The following is a 27,366-nucleotide window of genomic DNA, read 5'->3' as shown; positions in this document are numbered from 1 at the left end:
AGTTACAATTTTAAAAAAGATAGTGCAAAGGACGCCTCCTTAAATCATTGACTGATTATATTGTGATTCAGTTAATGTACTGAAATATAATAATTAAAAACGTTGACATGTATATGTCTTATGGCTAGGGGTTATTCTGTTAATTGTGCGACACCGCGAATGTTACTAGTTAAGACGGTGATTGTTTATAGCAACCGGTAACTATGTAAAAATGTAAAAAATAATAAATATATTTACTGTATATTAATTTAATTTAACTACAGTTTAATCCTCTTCTCCTCGTATCTAATACTTAATCGACATCGACATTTTCATATAGGTATCAACTGTATTCAGTAGAAACAAGACATATACATGTACCGATATATCTGCATGTAGTGTAGATATAATATAGTTTTTTTTTTATGTAGAATAATAACTGCTGTTAAGACAAATATTTGGCGTATCAACGCTTCTGATAGTTCTGAATAAACACGAAAACATTAGATAATACATCCTATCAACGAATCTTCAAAAAAATAGGATGTAAATTATATAAAGTAAACCAAATTATAAAATAATATTATGTAATGAACTGCAAATATGGCAGGTGTGCAATCTTTGAATGTAGCGCTGTGAAAGATCGTAGCAGTGGAACTTGTATATGGTCAGCCAAGGGGAGAGAGGAATCGATGAGGGCATATTAATCTAAACAAGGTGAACTATGTATAACTATATGAGGTAGGTACTAGGTAATCTCGATATTGTTCACTCGTATTTTTTTAGTTAATTTTAATGAATTTACATTTTATATAGCATTTATTATATTAGATACCTTTTCAAGTTAAAACATGTTTTTTTTTTAACATAAAGAACACTGGACAACCTTTTTTTTTAATTTCATTATCAGTAATTGAATGTTAACATTTAGCAGCTGAATAAAATATTAAAAATCGTTGATACATACGCAGTGGTTACACATTTAAGTCCCCAGAGGCAAAATATATTTTCACCTCTAAAATAATAGAAATTATACTCTTTGTTATTATACCAACGCTGTAAGCCTTCAAAAAATAATCTGAGTAAATAATTTTAAGTATAGGTTTTTTAATATACATTCTATAATTGTTTATTATTTTAAAATAGTATTTCTAAAAGAATTAACTGCTGGTTATCTATATGTAAAGGGCTAAGAAAATTGCAATTTATTTTTGGAAAAAAATGAATAATTCAAAAAGTGAAACCCCTTTGCAAAAGAGACTAAGATTTTCACGAAAAATCTAATTTCCCAAATGGCCTACGAATTATGTACATATATATGTGTGTATATATATTATAATTTATATTCAGACACTAAGTATATAATATGTCACCACATCGGAATGTCTTTGAAAGTATAAATTGTGTACAGAGTAGGAATCTCTATAGGTAAATAATAAGTGTAATTTATATACAGGACTATTCATTCAACTGTTCGACAGGGCAGTATTCATTGATTATTGAACTGGAAGTGATAGAGTAATCTATTGGTTTCACTATTTTTATGCGTTTTACAATAGTGGTGTTTTTTTTAGAAATTTCGTTCGTTTTATACGTGTGCATTATGTATTAACCATTTTATTAACCATCATTGCCATTTTCGCTCTCGATTGAAGAATGGTTTTTAAATATATACAGCTTAAATTATCCAAAGGCTATCGCTATTCTATTATACATCTAAGTACCTATTGAGTATTACTATTATGGGTGCTCGGAATCTTTGTTTGACTATTTTTTAAAAAAAAAACATTGTGTTTGTAAAATACCTATATAAAATCTTGAATTATATTTTATTTTTCGCGAAAAAAACTACAATTGAGTATTATTAAACAAAATAAAGCATTTTGACATTGATCAATTTTATTTAAACAAATAAATTATGCATACATTTACTATTTATACTAAACTTATTAATTATAATATAACTATTTATTTTATTTTACAATAACGTGCAGTACCTATTATTTGGTACCAAGATGACCAAAAAACAATATACTTATTTATTTTTTAAATAAATCCAGTATGGCTTCTCTATCGATAATTTTCGAAGTAACATTTTCTATACCTACTAATGATTGCTAAATTGTTGAATCTATTTTATAACATACCTGACCTCAACCATGTTTATTTCATTGCTGAAAAACTGCGTTCACATGTAGACGAACTTATATGGAGAGTGAGTGTCACTTGCATAAGCTAAAAAGCTTATATATGTATTTTGATATATATCTTTAGAAAGTACTGAAGTCAAATCTTCAAAACTAAAATTGTTTTTGTCAGATTAAAAATGTATGTAGTTTTTCACAACACACATTTATGATTGAACTCTGATTGATTGACACTTTGATTGTACATCCCTTGACAATAAACAATTATCTTTAATATAGTATAATAATAACATCATAAGAATAACTTACAATATATATTAAATAAATCGATTATAAACTACAGTGACCAATTATTTGAGGGAGCTATTTTCTTGTTAGTACGTTTTGAAGGGGCTAAGTCAATTTCTGCATATATAGTTGCTATTAAATCAAAATAAAACTCGATGACCACCTATTAAATAATTTATGACAAATATTATACATACGTTTTAATAATTGTCTATAAGTATAACATAAAGTATGTATTAAACTTTTTGTTTTGGTCTAAAAAAGGATCGACCTATTTAAATTAGGTCGAATAGTGAATAATTGGCCTAAAAAGGAAGGGTTAGTTTTTAATCGAAAAGGGTTTTGCCCGCGTATACGTACAAATTATTCATTTATATGAATAATATATATATATATATATATGTATATATAAATAAAGGTTATAGTTGGGGTTTTGTTTATATTATAAGGTTTTTATATTTGGTATACCTATATATAAGTATTGAGTTTGGCTATTGAGTATTTGAGTATACTTGTTATACGGCTATACTGTTTAAACAGATTTTAATTTATCGAGTATATCTACGTGTGAATCGAATTCGATGTTCAGTTCTATAACATAATCATATAGACAGTCCAATATTATATATGTTATTAGCTTTGATTTGAATATCTTATTATTTGAGATGCACATAAAAGTACAGTGATCGATGATGCGAAATGGAATAGATTTTTTGAACGTTTGATATAATATCCTCAACACGTTCAAAGGATGTCCATCTTTTCCCTTTTTATATTTAGCACCGAATGTCACTCTCTCGTTTTCTCTGTACACACACGTCATAAATATATATTATATAAGGCGTGTGTAGTGTGTACCTAATAATATTTTGTGTATTTATCTTATATACTGCTATACGTGATGGAAAAACATTTCAAAGCAATCGGGTCTCTGGGGTGATTGATACGCGCAAACCACTCGAATATTATTATTATGTCCTTTTGACAAGTATAGATATGTTACGTGTACCTAAGTACCTTCTATACGTTTGAGTGGTCAATTATTATACGCATGTGTGTTTATTTACGATTTCATCATGTTTACTTTGTCCGTTCGGTGTGATCAGATACAATGAATAGTAATACGGAGGGACACAGCGTATAAATCTTTGTACTACAGTGTTGTATATATAAATAATATTATCGATTGGCATTGCAGTTCACAATATTATGACGATCAAATAATACTCAACTGGTCCTATATCAATATCTTAGACATTTTTGTTTCACTTATTAAAGTTAATATTATTTATTGTGTTATAAATAATTTATTATACTATTTATACTGCAACAATAAAATATGTTACGAGTGTCGATTACTTATTAGGTATAATGGTATATATTGTATAATAGACAGTTAATAACAATTAAATATAATAATAAGTTAATAACAGCAAACGTTAAATCAAACATTATGCTGAACTATTTAACTGTTTGCCCATATTAGAACAAAATAACATAATTGAAAAAAAAAGTTTAAACCAAGTTCTTGCATACAAACACACACATCGTTAAACCCACACAATTCTATATACGAGTCATGTACACTGGCTGTTACACTTGATGCGTTTACAAAACGAAAAGTTTTGTGCAGAATAATAATATTATTTACCTATTCACTAACTATAGTAGGTATTCTGTTTGATAACAATGTATTCGGAAAGGAATAAAAGACAAAAAAGTTTGATGTCTTAATATTTCATAGTATATAATAATAATAATAATAATAAATTGTATTTGCAGCCACTATAGTTTTGTTGTTTTCCATTTATCACGGTACATAATTTTGTTTTTTAGTAAATATATTTTTACGGTTACTGTATGCTTTGTAGGAAAATCGTAAAAATATAAATAAAACATAAAAAAACTAGAGAAGAATGTTTTTTGTCATCTAATTTGTATTTACTTCGTCAGACAACGTGTTAAAAATACAAGATAAAGTGAATTTAAAACAAACATTTTTAAAAGACATTTAGGAATAATAAATGACGATAAAAATTAGTTTAACTCCTTTTTTCTTTTTAAAGCGTGTGTAGGTACAATATCAGAATAACGATTAATAACGCTTTTTATTTTTTTTTTTTTTTGCTAATGATGGTATATTAAAGTGTCATTTAAAATAATTTAGGTAACCAGTATACTGCATCCAACGATTATTATCGATTGCGCAATATGCTAATATACGATATTCGAATCTCGTTGATATCATAAAATATGTCTTACTAGATATTTACAACATTTTTAAAATATAAAATATTTAAGTTCGAAATTTTATGGAAATTATGTTTGTAAGCGATATAATAATATATTTTATAATTCATATAATATAATACAGACATTAGACATATGTTCAAAACATTCACTAACTGTTAAGGCCTGCCAGTTCTTGTCAAAAGTTTTAGCAAATTAACTGTTTTGTATAAAATGTTTTATGAACCGTAATAAAGATATTTTATTCCTGTACAGCTTGTACAGCCAACAGACAAATATGTAAAATTATAAAATTCCTGCCTTTAAGGTTCTAACTAAACTGCCTATAAATCACATTTATTTCATGATAAAAATATATATATTGTTAATCAAATTGACGCAGTATAGATAATGCGTTTTACCAAACCTATGTTTTAATATCGTGTACTTTGTTAGTTTCCTACTGTCACTCGACAAATCGTGCAATTACAAAATCATTAAATATACATTAAATTGTTTTTAGGTGAAAACCAATTTCAACTAAACGTATAGTACGCCTAGTGTACACTAACCAATAGGCAATAGGTACAGACGTACAGTACATATATAATCCATTAATCCTATATTACTCTTTAATATAAAATATATCCAAGTATAACCCGCAGCGGGAATCGAATACGTTCGGTCTCGGATATATAGAAGACAAAAATCGCAATAGGATTTGGCTTGACGTTTCGGAAACGAGAAAAACCTCATTTCCATTTCATCAATTTTACTTTGATGTTTAATATTATGTACCTGTGTGGCTACAATAGTGTTGCTTTCATTTTTAACTGCACACGCTACCTATACCTATCATATAATATATGTATTATTTGACATGTATTGATGCCACTTTATATAAGGTCAAAATTCGGAAGAGGGAGATTAAAAGAGGATAAAGTCAAAAATATAGTTTAAAATCAGTTAATTTCATTAAATATAGATACATTAATTGAATTAATCAATACTATATAGGTTTAACAGGTAATATATAATTTATGTTAAGATAAATACAATTTTACAAGCAAAGAAAAAACTAATATTATAAATAATGTAATAACTGCCTGCATAATACTTTAAAATTCAATCATGGAACTTTTTTGACCAATAATATCTATAACACAAACAAGACATTGTACAATGTACATATTTATTAATTAATAATTGATCACCCGTAGTAAATAACAGCACTACAGTAAATATTATTACATCATAAACACGTTTTAACACTAACAGTCAGTTTAATTAAAATTGTTAAAAACAAACATTAATATTAATAATAATTGTATTTGTAAAAAGTTAAGTTATTTAATTATATAGATAATCATATTTTGATGACAGAAATATTTTATTCATAAAACTTGCCAGTAAGCTTATAAACCTGTAAAAATAATTGTGGGGTGCCTATAATAATGTACCTATGCTTGAGATTTTGAGAGAAGGGCATTAAGCTTCCTCTAATCGTATTGATGATGACCATCACTCCGGCAGTAGTATCAGCAGGTGACATCACACACATTTTGTCAAACTATACTACACAAACGTATTGAAAACGCGCTTAAACTTATTTTGAAAATATATTATGTATATAAACTAACACCGGAAACACCGAAATACTATTAAAATCTTGTATACAATTTGAATTATTTTGAATACATCCTATTCTCCATAATGCTCATTATATGAACGAATAAAAATTATTAAAAATATGTTTTTTTTTTCAATTATCATTACAATTATTCTCCCTATACATACACACGTAATTTATAATAATAATTTAAGTAAACACCTTGGAATACTATAAAAATCGTAAAATAATAATTGGGAGTATTTGTTTTTATTTTGACTGCACATGTCTCTGCCATAAAAAATAATAACTGTAATTTAAAACATTTTACATGATTTTTACTATCTACCCTAGACACCTTGTATTAGCTAAAAGTGCTCCGAACTTGTTGTAATATGTCTAATTATTTTTAGTAACTATAATAATTATGATAGGTAAATTAAAAATCAAAAAGGTTGAAATATAAACACAATTATTCTTAACATGAAAAAAAAACGAATATTAATAATAAGTATTTTTGAATTTTTAAAATTAGGGTAATTAAAATCGTTCACTTTAATATTCGTAGAATGATCTTTATTTTTATAATATATATTTTGTAAATTATAATTGCTCAAAGGAGGGAAAAATTGTTCAAAATATTTGCTATTACCCAATTGAAACCTTGAAATGACGTAATTCAACTTTAAAAATCAATAATAAGAAAGTATAAACGTATATTCCCAATTCGTTACTATAACAAGATTTACCTATATAGTCGTTTCAAAATATTCGAATCAAAAACTCATATTATACATTACAGTACAGTCAATTAATAAATTAATACAACGACATAGTCTAACCAATATTTTAGATTATGCCTATTTTACTTTATAGTAAAATAACTTTATAGTATTATTACTATACTTATCACATCGTAAATTCTTAAATATTAATAATAATAAAGTACCTATCATGGACCATGGTTATAATGATTTTTAAATTTATTTAAAAAAATGCATAATATCATATCATTTAAAATTTTATTGAATTTGTTCAAAATTATCCAAAGGAAGAGCTGAAGAAACGTTTCTCTAGCATGCACATATCAAAAACGAGTTTTTTCTTGGGAGGGGAAGTATAGGTAGGTACACCCTTTTGATTTACTTGTACATAATCATTAACAAAAAAAAGTAGGTACATATTATTTATTACTGGAACTTATATTTATTATTATTCAATGTTTTATGATTTTTCTTATTTAATATAGGTATGTATAAAAAATAATATATCAACAGATAATTAATATTTCATAAGCATTTATCCGATAAGGCAATAATACGAGAACTCATTTTTAACAATTCTTAATACTGTTGTGGACTATTAAATTACCTATACATTAATATTTTTTGTCGTTATTAGGTTGAATGAATGATTAACTCGTGATCGTAAATATATAATTATTTATTTAGACCAAATATAGGAATTTTATACCAATTAAAAAAAAATAGGTACATTATATAGTTGTAATAGTTACCTATAGTTACCTATATAGTATACTTCTCCTTGAGAATCGTTATCACTTTAATTTTTTTGACTGAGTGGCGAGTATTAATATTTTGAAAGTTTTATTGTGTATAGACAATGATAATTTAATTTATTGAGGAATGTTTTATATTTATACAATTAATTTATTTTAAATAATAACAAAATAATATAAATCGTTATTATATAATTGAATATTCTTCAATATCGTCAAAATTTAAACTTTAATATTATTTGAAAACAATGTATGTAGCTTAAAAAGCCCATGAGGTTAATTATTGTATAATATATTTTAATCTTTTAGTGTTAAAATGACAATTGTACTCGAAAAATAAAACAGAGCTAGCTTTTGAAGGTTGTGCAGAATATTTAGCCCGCCTCTATATTACTGCTACTGTTTGGAATAAATCACAATGCCCTGATAAAATTTTCATTTTTTTTTATTGCAATATAATATATATTTTTAGGAAATTCGATTTTAACCTTACCAAAGATTTCAATAATATTTCTCTCATTCGGAACTCAATTGTATTTATTTATTATTGAATTTATGTATATCTATATAATATGTATTATGTATAAATCATATTATCATTCATATCGAATATTTATTATTATGTAATAACACATATGAATAAATGTTTATAAATTACTGTAATTTAATGTATATACTTAAATGTTTGAAATTTCTGGTCAAGGCTTTTGGACCGTACATCACGTAGTGCAGTATATTATATAGATATTTCTATTGTGTTTTATTTTAGATTCTATGCGCAACTAGGGTCACTTCTCAAAATATTTCCCATCAGTTTTCATGAAAATCGTGAATTCTGTTGAAAAAATATAATAGAAAGCATCATTTTTTATGATTCGAATGAAAATTGTAATACCATTGGGATTTGAGTAAAACAAACATTGTTTTCGATTTCTGCTATTTTTTATTTATTATTTTTTTTTAAATCGTTTTAAATATATAATGTAATTTTATTTTGAACAATATAACGTAACATAATATTATTACTACTGTTACATTTATTTTGTATTAGATACTATTATAAAACAAAACAACAATAATATATGTTATTTAGATATATTGAATATTTTATATCTTACCCTCGAAGGGGACATTGTGCTACTGGCTTGACAATTCTAAAGACCATTCGAATTTCTATTGCCAGAAAACTTCCAAGTGAGTAATTTCAGTTGGTAAATTTACCTTATTATCGAGGCTGTATTAAAATCCAATTCGTATGCACAAGGCAAATATAGGGTACGATGACGATACTAAATTTCCGATAAGAAATTCATATTCATAAAGTATAGGAATCATAGAATTACCTACATCCTCTGGCTGTACATGACTGTGTATATGATTTGTTATAAAGTATTTTAAAGCATGTTTTAAATTGTATATTTTTAATATTGATAAAAAAAATAAATGTTATGTTAGATTTATGATTCCAAAAATCGTTACCCCAAAAATATACATAGTATAACTACATAATTAAATACAATAATAAAAATGTTAGAAAATAAATAACTACTTTGCTACACTCAGTATTGAATCACCGTAATATATGAAAACATGCAATGTGCATAATGCTATTGTGTATATAAATTATAATAAAATACATTTAAAGTTTTAAGTGCTCATGAATAATATGTTCTAATTACAAGAAAATAACTTCGTTGTACGAATTCTTTGTTTGAATGTCAAATGTATACATAAAATTAATATTGTTTATATTATTAAAAAACTGAGTTATATTTCATTCAAATATTTTGTTTAATAAATATAAATTATAGGACAAGAATATATCTTAAACACAATAATTTGAACTTATTATTCTCATAAGACACAAATATCCACTGAAGCATTAGTTAAGTACTAATTATATTATACAAATTTGGTTGATGTATATAATTAGTTATACAATTGATAAGGTACATTGTAAAGTTGAACTGAGGGCATTTTACTCTTAGGATGAATTTTATTAGAACAGATTTATTTTAATTTATCTTGATTTCAAATTTATTAAACCAATTGGAATAATTATTGGTAGCTTTCAAAAATACTAAATTCAAAATTCTTATTAGTTATTTACAGCTTTACAGGCATGTTTTTAATAAGCAAACGTAATAGATAATAGTAAATAATACGAGTGATAAAGATGTTACCTATATATTGAATGAAAAGATTGATTAGTTTCCATTGTTATAAAAGCTAGCAAAATCTATTTATCTTCTAGAAAACTATGTTTTAATACATTATAAAGTATAAATAAATAGGTCAAATCAAGATTGTCTTTATAACTACCTACTTCTGTTAATTTCGACAACGATATATGGTATACACATATACAATATTATGATTCTTCTCTAGTCCTGTTTTATTATTATTTTTAATTTTTTATATTGGTAAAAAATATTTTACTTAAATTACTAACAATATTTAATATTCTGAAAATACAAAAATACTGCACTGGCAAGCAACAAATTTCAATGATATAGGTCGCGGTACGCAATACAACCAAATTTTGTACGCGTACAAAAAAAAAATAATTTGAATTATATCACTTTTCTATTAAAATATAATTACATATAGGTACTTGTAGAAAATCAATTTTACCAAATTCCATACATTTTGCAGTTAATCACAAGTTATATATTGATAAAAATAAATTTCAATAACGATATGCTCAAAGAACCTTTTATTTGTACAATATTTTATCAATACATACAGACTATATAATTATTTATATGTAATGTGTATAATGTATATAGTACACCTTTGAAAATAACGTGATCAAAGTCTTCTGACAAGTAAATAAACACATATAATTGTAAAATACTAAAACCAATTACATTTTCACCACCACTTTGAATCTTAAATTGAGTTGCGCTTGTTTATCTTATTCTGTTCAAGAATATAATATGTAAGGTGATATATTATTTAAAATATATTTGCACGAGATTATTTTGAAGTCATGGAATTTATAAGTATGCTCATTAACAAAGAATAAGAGTAAATTATGATAATCTTTATAGATTTATTATGGTCTATATTTTCTAGAGACTATAAGGTAGTAAAGAACATCAGTACCTAATGTAAAAATATCCAGTTTAACAGTTTAAAAATAGGTACATTACTGGAATATTACCCTGAGTTTTGCTATTAGTACTGTAATATTGTCATCTACTGTCTTTTTATTTTCTCTATGTATTGTTTTAATCATATTATGTAAATGAACTAAACACACATAATAATATAACTTAATATAATAATTGAAATAAAATAATTAATTTTCTTATACTTACATATTAGAGCATATTTTACAAAACAATTGGTCATAATATTTTACTTAAAAAAAGTATGTGTCACATGATTTTTCGCAAATTTGGCACCACCTAGTGTCACCAATCATTAACATGGTTTTAAAATAATTATGTTGTATAAAATTTATTTGATTATGTTCATGTGTTGTCAACTTAACATGTAAAAATTATAAAATTATAATGTTATTAATTACACAGGTCTACAAAGATTTTACTGTTTAAAATTTAATAACTGATTTAAATGTATTTTTTGACACTGATTTCAAAAATATTACAATTTTTTGTCTATCACGTAAAGTTCTAAAGTTATTCCATTATTACCAATTAACATTATGCACAAATAGCCTACGGTTAGGTAGGTTATGCTTCAGAGCCTTTAGCTTCGAGACCTCGTAATAAAAACTTATTAGCACCATATGTATGTTACTTGGTCAACAACATAGGTATACAAAATTTCCGTGTTACATTTGTGAGTGGGATAGTCGAGCGCGTGACAAACATTGGACTTAAAGACAGTGGCCTTTAAGAAATAATCTAATCGTAGGAGATAAAAATATATTACGAAGTAATTTAGTCGACCCCAAAAATATTTTATTACCACCGTTACACATAAAACTGGGTCTAATGAAACATTTGTAAAAGCATTAGATAAAATAAAAATTGTTTTCAAATTTATGCAACAAATTTCCACAACTTTCCGAAGCTGAGCTCAAAGAAGGTATTTTTGTAGGCCCACAAACAAGAACATTATGCAAAGACAATGCATTTTTAAATTTGATGACAACTATTGAAAAAAAATGATTGGATTTCATTTAAAGAAGTAATTATTATAGTTAATACTTCCTTGCATAAGTATTATGAGTTTTATTGTCTTCTATATAACTTATAAGTTATAGGATTATTTTTGAATATAATATAATCATTGCGCCATTATGAACTACTTAAGTATTATCATCGTTATCCAGATCTTAATAGTTAATATATATGTATACAAATATATTTAATGTTATATTATTATTACAGGATAAGATTTATTACAAAATAGTAGTTTCAATATGTTTTCATATAATAATATTATGCTCTACACAGAATAATATTGATAAAATGTATCCTAATTTTCTTAACTATCATTTTAAATCATAATATAACTTAAACTGGGTGCATGAATTTTTATTAGTTCGTAATGATCTAATCGATCTATAGAAATAGTTTTGTTTGAAAAAATTGTTATCTAAAAGAGAAAAAGAAAATGATGACCTTCGCCTGACCGGATGGAGTTTATCGCTGTTTTATTCCAATTAAATATTTAACATAATATTTTAATGGTATGGTCGTCGGTCGATAGTTATTATTTTTTTAAATAAAATTTTAAACAAACAAAATTATATACCAAATAGTTTTAGATAAAACGACGTTCAGTATATTACAATGCATAGTAGAAAATGATATAGTTATTTTTATTGACATTTTAAACTATGAGCAATGACTATAATTTTATTATTATAAGAGGATATTGAACGGATATGATATGTATAATTATGCTTACGTATATTTTATTTATTAACTGTACTGCATGTAATTTTTAGAATTATTATTTGACGCTCGGACAATGGAAGGGAAAAAAAATACAGTATTTAATATCTATATTGCTATTTAGTCATTTTAAAGTCAACATTTTAAATTGCAGTATATGAAAACCTTCAGTACCGCATATTGAAATAAACTATATTATTATTATTAACTATATTTCAAGATTTTAATTGAAACTTATGAAGTTATATTTATCCTAAAAGTGATAAGCTATGTGAAAAAAATAACGAATATTTTCAAAACGAACAATACATAATATTTGTAATCATTGTGTTAAGAAAATACGGCAACTATTTAATTATTTTTTAATGGATCTCGACTCACAAAGTATACCAGACAAATGAAATTGAAAATGTTGATTATAACGTACAACTGATATATTGCGGGACATAATATTTTAAATTAAAAAGAAAATGTATAACAATATTTTATAATTATTATGTAATATATATAATATTATATTCTACCTTGAAATTTGTCAAACAATACACCATAAACGTTTTGTTAGGAACTTACAAAAAAAAAACGAAACGAAACGAAAAAAAAGTATCTATCGTTATAAAATATTATAATAACGTGACCTAAACGTTTAAGAAAATTATTTTTATTTTTCAGATATAGCTATAGACTGTATATAGTGCTGTACGGTCACATTTTTATATTATTGTGGAAATCATAATTATCAATTATTATAATATAATTAAATAAAGTTGTGTATTTGCTACAAACGGATTTCCCTTTAACTCTTGTAATATTTGTAAGTAGTTAAGTATAGTTTTATTTTAGAAATTTACTTTTAGTACCTACTTCTAGTCTTATCGATACTAAGTTCTTATCTATTTAATTATACCTAAATATATGATCATACGATTGCGAATGGCATGATTGTGAACGGACCTTTTCCCGTAGGTGACACAATATTGCAAACGCTTTTATTTTTCATTATTTGTGTTACCAGATATTTTGATGCTGGTCAATCATTGTATTTATATAATAAATAAATATAATATTATTTATTAAAAATTTTATTTTATTTTCAAATAATTAATTCATATTAGGTTAATAATGGTTTTCTACTATTACGCTAGCCGCTAGGCAATAACATAGATATGGCGTAGATTGGTACCAAAATATTTTGTAATTTATTATTTATTTATTTTTTTTTGTTTGTAACATATTATATATTATATGTAACAGTATTATTAACATTCATGCCAAGAAAAAATGTTTAATTAAAACACTTATTTTGTATCATTGTATTTTAGTTTGTAACGTAGTTTTAATGTAATAGTATTTTTAACATCAAATAGTTATTATTTAAAAAAAAAAAAATGTTAAAATTAAATCCCAAAATAAAATAAAATTCAGTAATTTATTCATGTTTAGAAAAATATAACATAAAATATAAATATATTTTTGGCATAGTAGCATAAAAAATGTTAATAAATCCTAATCGTTAGTTTTTCCGTTAAAATAATTTTTGGACATGACGTGACATCCGTTTACAATCGTGTTATAAAAAAGGTACAACATTCGCAATTGTATATATTGCACCCTTTTAACATATTTTTGATCTTTTTGCACTTAATATAAAATCTCGTATTTTTAAAATATATCTACTTTGTATTTATACAATATGTTATTATTGTTACAATTATAACAATATGCTAATTTATAGGCATCACATATTTTGTATTTTTTTTTATAATACTTACACAATACTCAAAATACTCAAATTCCATATATTATATATTAGGTACTATATCTTGTATGATCATTTGCTGATGTTAACTTTTTTTTGAATAAAATGTGATTTTATTTCGTTTTATATGCGTATTACAAAAAAAAAAAAAATCATGCCCAATAATGTCGGTTGAAAAAAATTAACTAGGTCGTTGTACACAATCTCGTTAACTGACCGCGTCGGACACGGACGCGTTAGGCGCAGTCAAATTTTACTGTGAATAAATTTTAGCAAAAACATTTTGTGCCGTGACCAGGATTCGAACCTGGGTTATTGCGGCCACAACGCAAGGTCCTAACCACTAGACGATCACGGCCTATAAGATACCTATAAAATATAGGCTATATAAAATATTGATAACTATTGATGATTAGTACCTATACACAAATGTACTTTACTATTATCGTGATTTAAAAATAATTTTAATATTGTAATAGGCTGAATGTCGATAAAATATAAAACTATAACATAATGTAGCAGTCAACACATGAAAAACACGGGTTGAGTCGGATACTGATAACTTAATGGAGAAAACGTTTTTATTTATAGATAGGAATAATTGGTACCTAAGTTAATATAATATAAATATATACGCCTGGTTAATTTTACTTAAATAACGTGAAATCGTATAAGTATAACTATACAAAAAAAATAAAATGTTTTTCAATTTTACTAATAATAAAAATATTCATTTTTTCGAGTAATTGACTTTTTGATTTTTACAATCTTATAAGGTTTGAAATGAATTCGAACAAACGTAATTTAAAATGGTAAAATCAATGGCGAAAATAGTCCAGATTATTTAGAACCACCCAAACCTCTGCCAAGTCCTTCCAATAAAGTTTCGTCACGTCCGTACTTCTAATTATAAGTACTTATTAGTTATTTTAACTTACAAAGTTACAACATATATTAAGTATATTATATACTTATGTCCTACAAATAACATTTTTCTATATTTTCGTGAAAAAATTTTAAATGATTCAGTTTTTATCAATGTATAAATTATAGGTCAATAGATTGATAGAATTATAATAATTACTCATTAGTTATTACAAATATCGAATATAATATTTATACTTACCTAATTATTACAACCTGTAGGCTGTAGGTAATTTATGATTATAATATTACAAACTAGCTATTGTAAATAAACCAACCGTTTAATAATGTACCTTTATAGGTAGACGATTTATTTTATAAAATTGCTAAATATTCTCTCTCTCAGTATCAATCACGAATGACTGTATACATAGGTGTCAGTAGGAATTTGTCAAGGGGGGAAATATATATTAATTTTTGTTTCATTATTTGATTAATGTTAAAGGTCTGTTTGTGACGTGTTTTCTCTGTTATGGGTAGCCTACCCAGGGTAGGAATGTAAAAATTAAATTACTAATTATGTGTAGGTATAGTTAGAACTTAATCTTATAGCATTAATTTTAATTAATTAATGTGCAATTTTAAATAAACAAAAGCATTTTTCTTTAATAAATATAATATCACCATTGGCTTAACAATTTTAGTTTGCTTGTAAAATTAAATGTTTCTAGCTTCTAAAAAATAAGTAAGGAATTACCAAACCATTAAAAATAACATAGGTACTTATTTTAGATTCTGAACGAGGTGATGAATGTATTGATTTTATAACGATGTGTGTTCTTTTTGTTTGTTTGTTTTTGTGTCTGTGGTAAAGCATAACTTGTCGAAATAATGCTGTAATTTCAAACTTCAGGGGTGGTTGTCGATGACAAAGTGAATATCCTTGGTGCATTATAGAGGTCAAAAGTAAACATTTTCCGACAGTTTAAAAAAAAATCGATTTTCATATGGTTGTAACCTAAAAACTTATCACTGTGAATACTTGAAAATTTCTCCAAATGTTTATATATGTGTTATCTATGTACAGCTAAGTTTTCAAAATATTTTTTAAGCTATATTTATAGGCAACTGAAATTTTCGATTTTTCTGAGAATTTTTTTTTGAAGTGTTGATAAAATCCTAATAAAACCTATGTCTAAAAAAACTTGAAAATTTAATACAAGGTTCGTTATGAGTTGTTCTTATCGTAGTTAAAAAAATCAAAAATCGTTAGTCATAATTCTTTTTATAATTTGTAAAGCGATTATAGTTCAAATTTTTACGATATATGTCGAAATCGCCAAAATTTGCAAGTAATTTTTGTAGTTGAAAAATCATAAAAATATAAGTCGTAGATACTTGAACATTTTACCAGTTATTTAGATTGGTATTTTCTTTACATGATTTAATTTTCAAAATATTTTGACTTTTTTTGAGCTATTTATAAACAACTGAAATGTTCAATTTTTCTGAAAAATTTTTTTTGAAGTGTGGATAAAAATTTGGCTAAATGAGATTAAAGACGAAACATGGGTACTTAAGATTAAACTTCGTATTATCGTTTTACTTTACACAACTTAGGGTTCTCGGAAAAAAAATAATATTCAAATATGAACTATTATTTTGGTACAAATAATTATAAATAATAAAATTGAATAACAGTTCCACTCTGCGTGGTAGTAGACAAAGTCATTTATAATTTGTTCTATTAATTTCAGAAATATTTATTTGGTGATATTTTATATTACATGATGATTATGAATATTGACCAAGAAAAAAGCTTTAAAATGTATCCATAGTTAATATTCTTACTTATTTATAAGTACTGTTAAACTTTGCATAGGTATATGTATATATTGTATAAAACTTTAGCTTTTAGAATTTTATTGTAATATATATATATATTAATAATTAATTATGGATGCATATATTATAGCTATTAGATAATATATTATATATACATTTATTTTGATAGATTATTGGAGATATTTTGTTGTAAATTATGCGTGGCTTAAAGATAAGCAAAAAATATAGGTGCATAATCACTTGCCATTGGTGGTAATAAAAAAAAAATTGCTTGATCAAAGTACTATACTAATAAATTACTAATAAATTCGCCTGTTTTATTTTATACACTATCCTAATTCCTAAGTAAGTTTTGCCGATTTTAAAGACCAGCTGATAATGTTACATTATACAAAGGTATATAAATATTTTTTTATTACTAGTGTTTTTAAGTTGATTATCAGGGAAAAATAATATTATAAAACTATAATGAGTATATGTATAATATAATATAATATGATTGATTTGAATATTCAATGCTGATAATTTTATTTTATATTATAACTATAATTTTTAACAATGATCATTTTTAAAACTTTTATCAATCACGTGAACATATTTTATCGTAGTTGTTGTTGCCCAACGCTGAACATATGTTTAATATTCTACATAATTAACATTTAAAATAATGATTATAATAACAATAATTAGATATGCTTCTGCGAAATACTATACAAAATAATCTAATAATTAAATATCACAGTGATAAACATTAATGTGAAAAGTTATGATATTTTGAACTCAACTAAATAATTAGGTACACTTTGATTCGTCTGTAAGTAGGTTTACTATAATGATAACGTTCTAACTTTCCACAGCATGTTACATGTATCTACTTAAAATATAACACAAAAAATAATCACCAACAACATATTAAGTACCTACCTACCTATATTATAATATTAATTATGTTAATATTGCATAGTACACTTATAATTATTAGAGATTAAATTACTTATATTTTAAAAATATAGGTACGAGTAGTTAGTTATTATTTTTAAAAATTCAAATAAAAAGGTTAGGTACCGCTCTATTATATATTAGATGTTATATTTAATATTAATATATAGTTATATACAAAGAGATATTATTGTAATGAGTGTGTTAATTTTGAAATTTTGAACTCAATGATTTATAATAATAGTTGTAATTTGTATATGAAAAACGATAATGAGCGGGGATATAGGTTGACGTACATAAAAAACAGATATTATCATTGTAAAATACATTCATGACTCCGATCACAATCTTAAAGAAACCGTTTTGAAAGCAATATACCTAATAAAATAAAGTAAATCCCCTGTTTATTTCTATTGTTAATAGATAGTTAATGTGACTTGTAATAAATTAAATTGTTTAGTGTATATAGGTACATATTATTATTAAGAAGAATAAAAAAAAAAAATGAAAATATATACACTATAACAATTTTTCGACAAAATCAATTTTGTTTTTTTAAATATTCGTTATTAACTTTTCAATGTTCTTTATTTATTATTCTTTATATTGATGAATCTTTAATTTGAAACTTTAAAACCTTGAAATAGCTTTTATCGACGAAATTAAATGTAGAAATAAAAGTTGAACTGAAGAAAACTTTTAAAGAAATAATTGAAATCTATTTACTTAAATGTTATATCACTTTATTAGTTTGGTCTGTATGGTGAGTTTGGACTTGAGTACAAAGTTATGTTTATTTTCAGTCTCTATTTGCATACCATTAATTTGAAACATAAGTTACACTGCAACGCTATATTTAACATAATATTTGAGGCGGTCATGTAACATATTTCAAGTGTATATTATATCTGTATTCTATTTCTGTATAATGTATTTATTCAAAACTATATAAATAAACATAACTTATTAGTAAAAAAAAAATGATAAGCCAGTTAATGTTAGCCATGGATATAAACATTATAGCAATTCTAAGTTCAACAGTAAATTTCATGATGAGCCACCGCCTTTAGATCATTGGGAGACAACGTCAGAAAACGTCTGCATATGTGGCCAAATATTGAAATACTTATATAAATAATCTATGTGTAACATTGAACTCACAAAACTTATAATATTATTAATATTGACCAAGTTTTAACATTTCTGAATATATACTTGAACTATTGGTGACGAAGTTTATTTGAACATCCGACTAGTCAACTTTTTAACATTTTTATGCTATTTTATTTTTAATTCAAATATTAATATGAAAATTTTTATTTTAAAGGATTTAGATTAAACTTTTTAAAAAAGAATAATTTTTTGAAGTTAACTTAGTTAAATTAATGACAAATTAAAATTTATTTACAAAAGTTATATAAGATTTCTATAGTTGTTTTTACAATACTTTTGTCATACGATATTTGATAAGTAATAGGTACTTATAACTATTCTGAGTAATCAGCGAATGTCGAATCCCCTTAAAGTGTAAACGTTAAAATAATAATAATTGATAATTGATAATTTACAATTTAGAAAAATGAAATTTGAAAACCATTACACGCTTTTCTCTCGAGATCGTATAATTAAATGAGAAATTAGATACTGCAATTAGAATTTAGAATATACAGCTAGGCATAGTATCATCTATAACGACGGTTAGGGGACCATTAAAAATGTGTCGTTATAACCAAATTTGATTTTTTTAAATTATCTACGTAGATATTCTACTGTAGTACTATTACAACACATTTCTTAACTATAAAAGTTCACTATTATAATTTTAATTTGAACATATTTTTATAAATATATCATTAATAATTAATATAATATATTATATAATAATTATAATTATATATAAACTCAAATAAGCATACCTTTCTAAAGTTTTTTATTATTTTATTTAAATTTAGTATAGATGCACTAAAATATCATAACAGAATTCGTGATAATAAATAATATAACTCATAAACCATAATATTACAAATACTTCTATCATATTGATAGCTTAGAACGCTTAGGGCCGTTTCACATGGACGTGTAGCTTACACGCGCGTTTGTAGTATTCATTAGGGTTAGACTAGGGTAGTGACGTCAGTTAAAACTTAACGTCCTTTCTTTCAACGCTCGTGTGACCCCAGCCTAAGTTCATACGCGCCGGCCACACCGGCGAGGGAAACGCGCCATGTCGCATCGTCGGAGTAGCGTGTATGAAATTAATCAATTAAACTGAAAACGCGCGAGTGCGATACGCGTCCATGTGAAACGGGCCTATAGGTCCTTACGACATTATTATGGATGGTACCGACCGTATTTGATACTTAACAATTGAATTGACCCCAAGTACAGGTATAGTCAATACTCAATAGTTTATCTTTTAAAAGTACCTTTGAATAGGCTCTATTTTTTCAAAAATATATTGGTTACCAAAATATTACGGTGAAACCCGAAAGCGTAAATCAATCTTTTTTTCGATAACTCAAAAGCGCAAAATGAATTTGTACTTTTGTACCTTGGTAGTGGGATAAAAGCTCAAAAATAAATTGTATTACCTACTTGATACAATATTTTACTGACCTAACGTCAACGCTCGACGCTTTCCATGTACGTACGCGTGGCCTTACCCGTTCCACGACAGATTGCAGCAACGCATCGCGACGGTTATTGCATTTATTTAATTAATTTAAAATAATACTCAAAATTAAGTTTTTTATTTTTTACCGATTTTTTGAAATAATTTTAATATCACTGTTAATGCTTAATTCAATATTAATAATAACTACGATTTTAATTAAATACACTTTTTTTTATAAAATTGATTTGCGCTTATGGGTTATTAAAAAGGTAAATTTTTTTTGCGCTTATGGGCTACAGCCAAATATTATTATTTAAAGTTAGACGTTCTTTTTTAGAGTAAGTAGTTGACGTCAGTCACACTTCAGATAATCGAATAAGTGTATATGAATCTTAATTTTTACACAATATGGTTCACTGTATAGTGTATAACTACACTTAATATTTTGTGGTTAAATTGAAAATTATATACAATAATGTATTATAAATTTTTTTTTCACTTAAAATTATTCTATAGTAAAAACTGTAAAAAAAAATTCACAAGAATGAAAAAAAAAAGGAAATCTGAACAATTAAAAAACAAACATTAAACTGAACGAATTGTAAATATACATAAACATATGTGTATACAATATTTCTACTCAATTTTTTTTACTTTTTGTAACTACCTGGCACCTGCTACTACTCGTTTAAATCATTTAAACATGTAAATACATTTTTAAAGGACTTGCTTTTACATTATATTACTAAAATAAATACCTATATCATAATATATTTGTAGAAAAACAAATTAGTTATAAAAATAAAAATATTATATTAAATTATTCTTTGTAACTTATATTTATTTGGTAATATTACCATTGTCTCGAATTCCTTTCCGATAGAGTTTTATTATTTTGGAGCTCTTCATAATAATAAATAAAATATCAGCTTGAATAATATTTAGTATACCTTGGTACGTCTTAAAAAGTTGAATCCATTTAGACAAGGTATAAATAAAATTGATTAAGAGTTTAATAATTCGAAATGGAGAGATTAACACGAGTCAGACTAATTGAGTACAATAATTGTACAAACTACAAGTGCGATTAACGTCGTTAATGGAAATGCGTATAAAGTATCTTATTTAACAGGTTTTGGAAGCCAATTCAAATACATATTTTTTGAGAGTCAACTCAACGGTCGATTTTGTATTCACCCAAAATTAGAAGCCATTTCAATGGTCGTCTAGTTCATTACCTACTACATTCTTGGTCTGATAAACCATTATCCTATCTAATTGTTCTTATAGAACTACATTACATTTGGAATTTGGGACAATTCACGAATAAATCGTTGTCACATAGGAATTCGGGTGTTGTAAGTGTTTGAGGTGTAGAAGCATAATGTATTATGATGTTGATTATAATAACAATGTGCAGTAACAATAAAAAAAAATCGTCAAAACCAGAAAAAAAAAGTAAAAACAAGTTTTTCTGACAGAAACCCAGCACCGCACGGCCCTCTTCGTACAATAATGAAACTCCACTATATTATTATACAGATACGATCAGTAGGTACGTATAAGTGTATTATACATGCTATACGCATGTGACGTGTATATACCAAACACACACCGAACATCACTTCAAAGGTTTTATATCGTGTGGCTCAACCGAGATTTTAGGGTCGTCCGTGAGTGAATAATAAATAAATGATAATATATAATTCCATTAGGTTCCCATGGGGCTGTTGCAGCAGGTGGTGCTATTGACGTCATATTGCCGAAGTCAGTATACACATTCGAGATGATTTATTGACAGTCAATATTGTTTCTCTGTAGGACGTAGGTATATCGAGTTCGGTTTTTTTTTTATTTTCTAACGCTACTTTTTGTAATTGTATTTTTTGTAAAATCGGTTCCTCGTTTGCTTTTTTTTTCAAAAGTAATTCTTTATATCTTAGTTTTTTTTTTCAGTCTTTGATGTTTGAGTGAAATGTAATTTTCCAAAAATTTAAATATATATATACGTAAAATATAGCTAGCTACCTCCGCAACGAACAGCGGCGTCCTACCGAGAAAGTTATTACAAAAATTTAACGCTGTTAAATATCCATCGATCAATCTGTGCCCTACAATACAGAAAATGTGTAATAAATTATCGTTTTCCTTTTTTGAATGTGTAAAATGTACAATGTACATTTTTTGACACCATCTGAATTGTTATATAAGTAATTAAACTAGGAGTGTTGAAAACCGAGCTGGGTCAATTTTTATTTTTTAGCGAGATATATATTTTATAATTTTCTTTTTAATAGATTTTAAAGACATCTTCAATATAATTTCCAATTTCTCATATTGTTCACAAGACTAGATAACTAAATATAATTTAATCAAATTTCAATTGTTTCCAATAGTATATGTGAACTTAGGTTGGTTGGACTTGAGGTCCAAAATACCAATGATGAATTTTTACTTTTGCTTTTGTCTAGGCGTTACGTAAATAATTTTACAATTTATAGTGAATAATAAAATTATCGTAAAAATAAAATAAAATATATATTAAGTGAATTTAAAGTATAAAATTTTCACTGCATACCTACTAACGAGTTGTATCCTAAAAGTAACTACAAAATTTATAACTTATAAGATCTTATTCTAATTATGTCCAAGGCTTGTATGTTAATTGTTTATAAAAAAATCTCGCAATTCGGAACAGATCTTATTTGTAATTATCTTTGAAACGCAGCAACTACGCGGTCGTATGCAGACAGTAGTCACAAGTCACGTCATATTGCAAAGAATACGTTTATTATAAATTAATTTATTAGTGCAATAGTGCTTAATAAGTTATAATAGGTACTTTATAAAATATAAGTTATATTAACGTATTATGTAAAATAAAAAAGACTGGTTTTAATAATAATTATTTAATATTCATCGATTCAACAAGATATTAAATTATATGCATATTTTTTTAAATCTTTTAGATAAATTACAATTCCTTGTACATTTTTAACCCCTTGATTACTTTGTAATTAATTATTATTAATTTGTACATCTTTGTTACATTTTTTGTTCTCTCCTAGCGGACGTTCCGGTCCAAGAGTACCAGGGCCACATACCTACTAACCGGTCCGTGTACCGATTGTCTCTGAAAGCGGTTTTGATATAACTACTACGCTATACTCAGAATATTATTTTTAATATGAAAGAGGCTGAGCACACACTTGTTCTTATAATTTCCTGGTAATAAAAATCCTATTATTAAAGTAAAAATTTCGATTTTACATAAAAATTTCCTGGGCTATTTTTCAAATTGTAAAATTTATTTTACGATGAAGATCAGGAAAAAAAGTAATAATTAATATTTGAAAATCAATCACATTTGATTAGTGAAATAATAAATTATAGCTAGAAATGTAGATACGCAGGTATTGTGGACCTCTGTTACGTACATTTTAAATACATAAATACATTACGATGTTCCAAAACAAGTTATACGAGTAGTTATATTATACTAATAACATTTAATTTTCTTCCTACTTAGAATAATTGTGTATTCGTCATGAATTAATATGTATTACGGTAGCATTCATCATTGGTTCATTGACCAACATAATTATTACATAATAATGTAATATTACTAAGTAAAAAATAAACTCTATAATACAGTACTATAATAGTATAATATGTAGTATGCACTGGCGTAACATCAAAATTTGGGCCCGGGAGCGAAATTTTCAACAGCCTCTTTTCAGCCAGACATTTTATTGTGGGGTATGAGAGGAGGCGTATTCATCTTACTAAAATTATTTTATACATTTTTTAAAAATATTATAGCATATTTTACTAATTCAAAATTGTATAATAATTTTTAAATATTAAAAAAAAAATGGTTTAATAGTTTATTATGAATTATTATTTTTTAAATAAAAACAGTTTATAACTCCCTGAGCAAACGGGCCCGGGTGCACTTTTACCGTCTGATCTCAATTAGTTACGCCACTAGTAGTACTTAAACAATATAAGTATGTACATATTATATTCCATTTATGGATATACATAAAATGGAATACATAAATACTAATCAAAATTAATTAATGCCGTGTAGATCTGTTCTTGTATTTTGGAAACTGTTTTAAAAGGGGAATTGTAATTTGGCCCTCAGTTATTACAATAGCTGTGTCTTAATAATCCACCCTTTGAAATCAAATGCCTCAAGCAAGCGTACAACCTTTTCAAAATATATAATCTCAGTAGGTAACCTGCCTCGGGACCTATACGATTAATATATCCCTCTTGTGCGCCACTGATATCATATTTTTAATTTGAAACATAATGACTGTGCATGAATCTGGATTTTTGTTTTTGGATTTTTTTCACTTGAGTCAATAATTATTAAAATGGCAATAACATTATTTTCAATGTGTATGCTTATAAAATTTAAACGGTTGATAAAAATAATAATAAATTATTATAATTTAACTTTATCACATTCATATATTCATCAAACGTGTTCACATAATATACTTATAAAATTTACTAGTAAAAATTGTTCTCATTTAAAGTCAATAAAAAAAAGAACCCGTCCGATTTATGTAAGGGGTCGCTAGACTCGGTTGTAGGAAGAACTAAAGGTTTAAACTCAGTCTTTGTATACATGTAGTTATAAATTGTTTATTATAGAATATATAATATACTTATTTCTATTATTTCTATAAGTATTGTATATTGTATATACCTAACTATAAGAACTTATCGTAACTTGTAATCGCACATGTTGTCTACATGACTACATCTCACAAAACGCAAAAATACTAAATTATTTATTTAGAATAATCAAATTTATCCTATTGTTTTTATTATTAGAATTTAATCCGTTATTAAATACTTAAATATAAAAATATTATTATTATTTAGGTGGTAGACTTTTTTTTTGATATTTGTTAGTAGGCGTAGCGATGAATGTACCTATTGATTTTTATCATTTAAGACAATGATACATCCTCATGTGGGATCTCCGTCTTACAAATGTACATTACAAATTTTTGTTCTGTAGAACCAATTTTGTGTGCTAAGCTTAAATATTAAAGGTAAATGATCTGTTACAGTGATTTTTAACTTTTTTTAGATCGCGCTGATCGCGGATCCTTGATGAAATTTTTTTAGATATCACGCACCCCCTCTACTAATTTTTTTTATACCCTTTTTTTACATCTCATGTTATCATAATCAGAATTGTAATAATTATTTTATTTTTCAAATTACATCATTAGACGTAATAAAACATTCACATTTATAATTATATCTTAGGTACGTATTACGTATTGATGTATGTTATATGTTAAGGCTACCGCGGGCCCCGGATTTGAGTATCGCAGACCTCCAAGGGGCCGCGAACTATACAGGTTAAGAACCGCTGTTTTATTACGAGTACATCTAACTTAAATATAAGATCATAATTTGTCTTCTCTCGTCGGTTTTTACGATACTTTAATTTTTAAATGAATTATGAGTACCTAATGTATATAATTAATATTTAAACATTCTTATTATTCAATTTTTACTGATTATTAATAATAACTATACGGGGGACTTTAGTCTTTCGCCATCTTTTAAATTCATCATTATAGTATTTTGACGTTTAGATTGTTTAGAGTAATAAATACGGTATTACAAGTCTTGGAAGTAATTCGAATAAATTTGGTAATATTTTTTGAACAATACGTTTTTACTTATTCATAAAATATGAATTATAGAGAAAATCAAAGATTACATTCTTATTACGGCTATTAGACCTTATTTTAAAATTAACATTAAAAAGTATTAAACAGATAACAGAGCTAATTTTGTCTTAAAATCAATCGAGCAACATTTTTAACTGTGTAAAACAAATTTTGTTGTAATCAGTGTTTTCAAGTTAAAAAAATATAATTATTTATTAATAACCATGATTAAGATTTAAAATATTAATTGGAAAAAAAGTTTTAACATAGTTAGTTAAATGTATTATTTATTGGTTCTTTCTGTTTACCCTTGTCGTAAATATTTATGTGAAACGGGGGAACGGACAAATTTTCGCCTACAGAAAACTTTATTAATTAGAAAAAGTCTTATATACACTCTGTTCATAGGAGCTGAAAAATAACGGCGAATATAATGAACTTTAAAATTAAATATATATATTATTATTACAACAATAAACTCGTTATATATCATCAAATAATAATATAACCCCGTCATTTCAATACTGCACCGTGATAGGTTTACGAATCACGTACATGTTTAACGCATAAAATATGTATTTAATTATGAACACGAGTATCTTCTATATTTTATCGGTATAGTATTACGTTTAATGTTTATACACTTATATGTATGTACAACGTTCGTTTCCAATTATCGAGTTGAACGCGGAGATGGCGACCCTACGCGCCCAAAGCAATTACCACTTATAACAAGGGTCCCGACGAGTGGGTATTGTGTTTAAAGGTACATATAATACTATTGCCGGTTGGGGTGGCGACCTTTTAATTCACGGCGAACTGTAGTCACGTAACACTTTGTATAGACGTGACGGCTGAGGATGCGTATTAAAAATAATATAGTTATTATTTACAGTAAACACTTAAACACTTTCTTTCTATACCGCAGCCGCCTTTTTGAAAATCTAAACGAGTGTATGCATATATGTATAGCACGTATAGGCGTGCTCACA

General features: G+C 25.8%; 1 non-coding gene across 1 annotated transcript; it reads right to left on the bottom strand.

The window, feature by feature from the left end:
• Positions 1–14,690: 14,690 nt before the first annotated feature.
• Positions 14,691–14,762, bottom strand: Trnah-gug (transfer RNA histidin (anticodon GUG)). Its single transcript has one exon. It is a non-coding gene; the product is annotated as a tRNA-His (tRNA).
• Between the last annotated feature and the right edge of the window lie 12,604 nt (positions 14,763–27,366).

Source organism: Aphis gossypii, chromosome 2 (assembly GCF_020184175.1).
Source record: "Aphis gossypii isolate Hap1 chromosome 2, ASM2018417v2, whole genome shotgun sequence".
Lineage (NCBI taxonomy): Eukaryota > Metazoa > Arthropoda > Insecta > Hemiptera > Aphididae > Aphis > Aphis gossypii.
The sequence above is the reverse complement of the archived record's forward strand: the minus strand, read 5'-3'. Positions and strand labels throughout refer to the sequence as shown.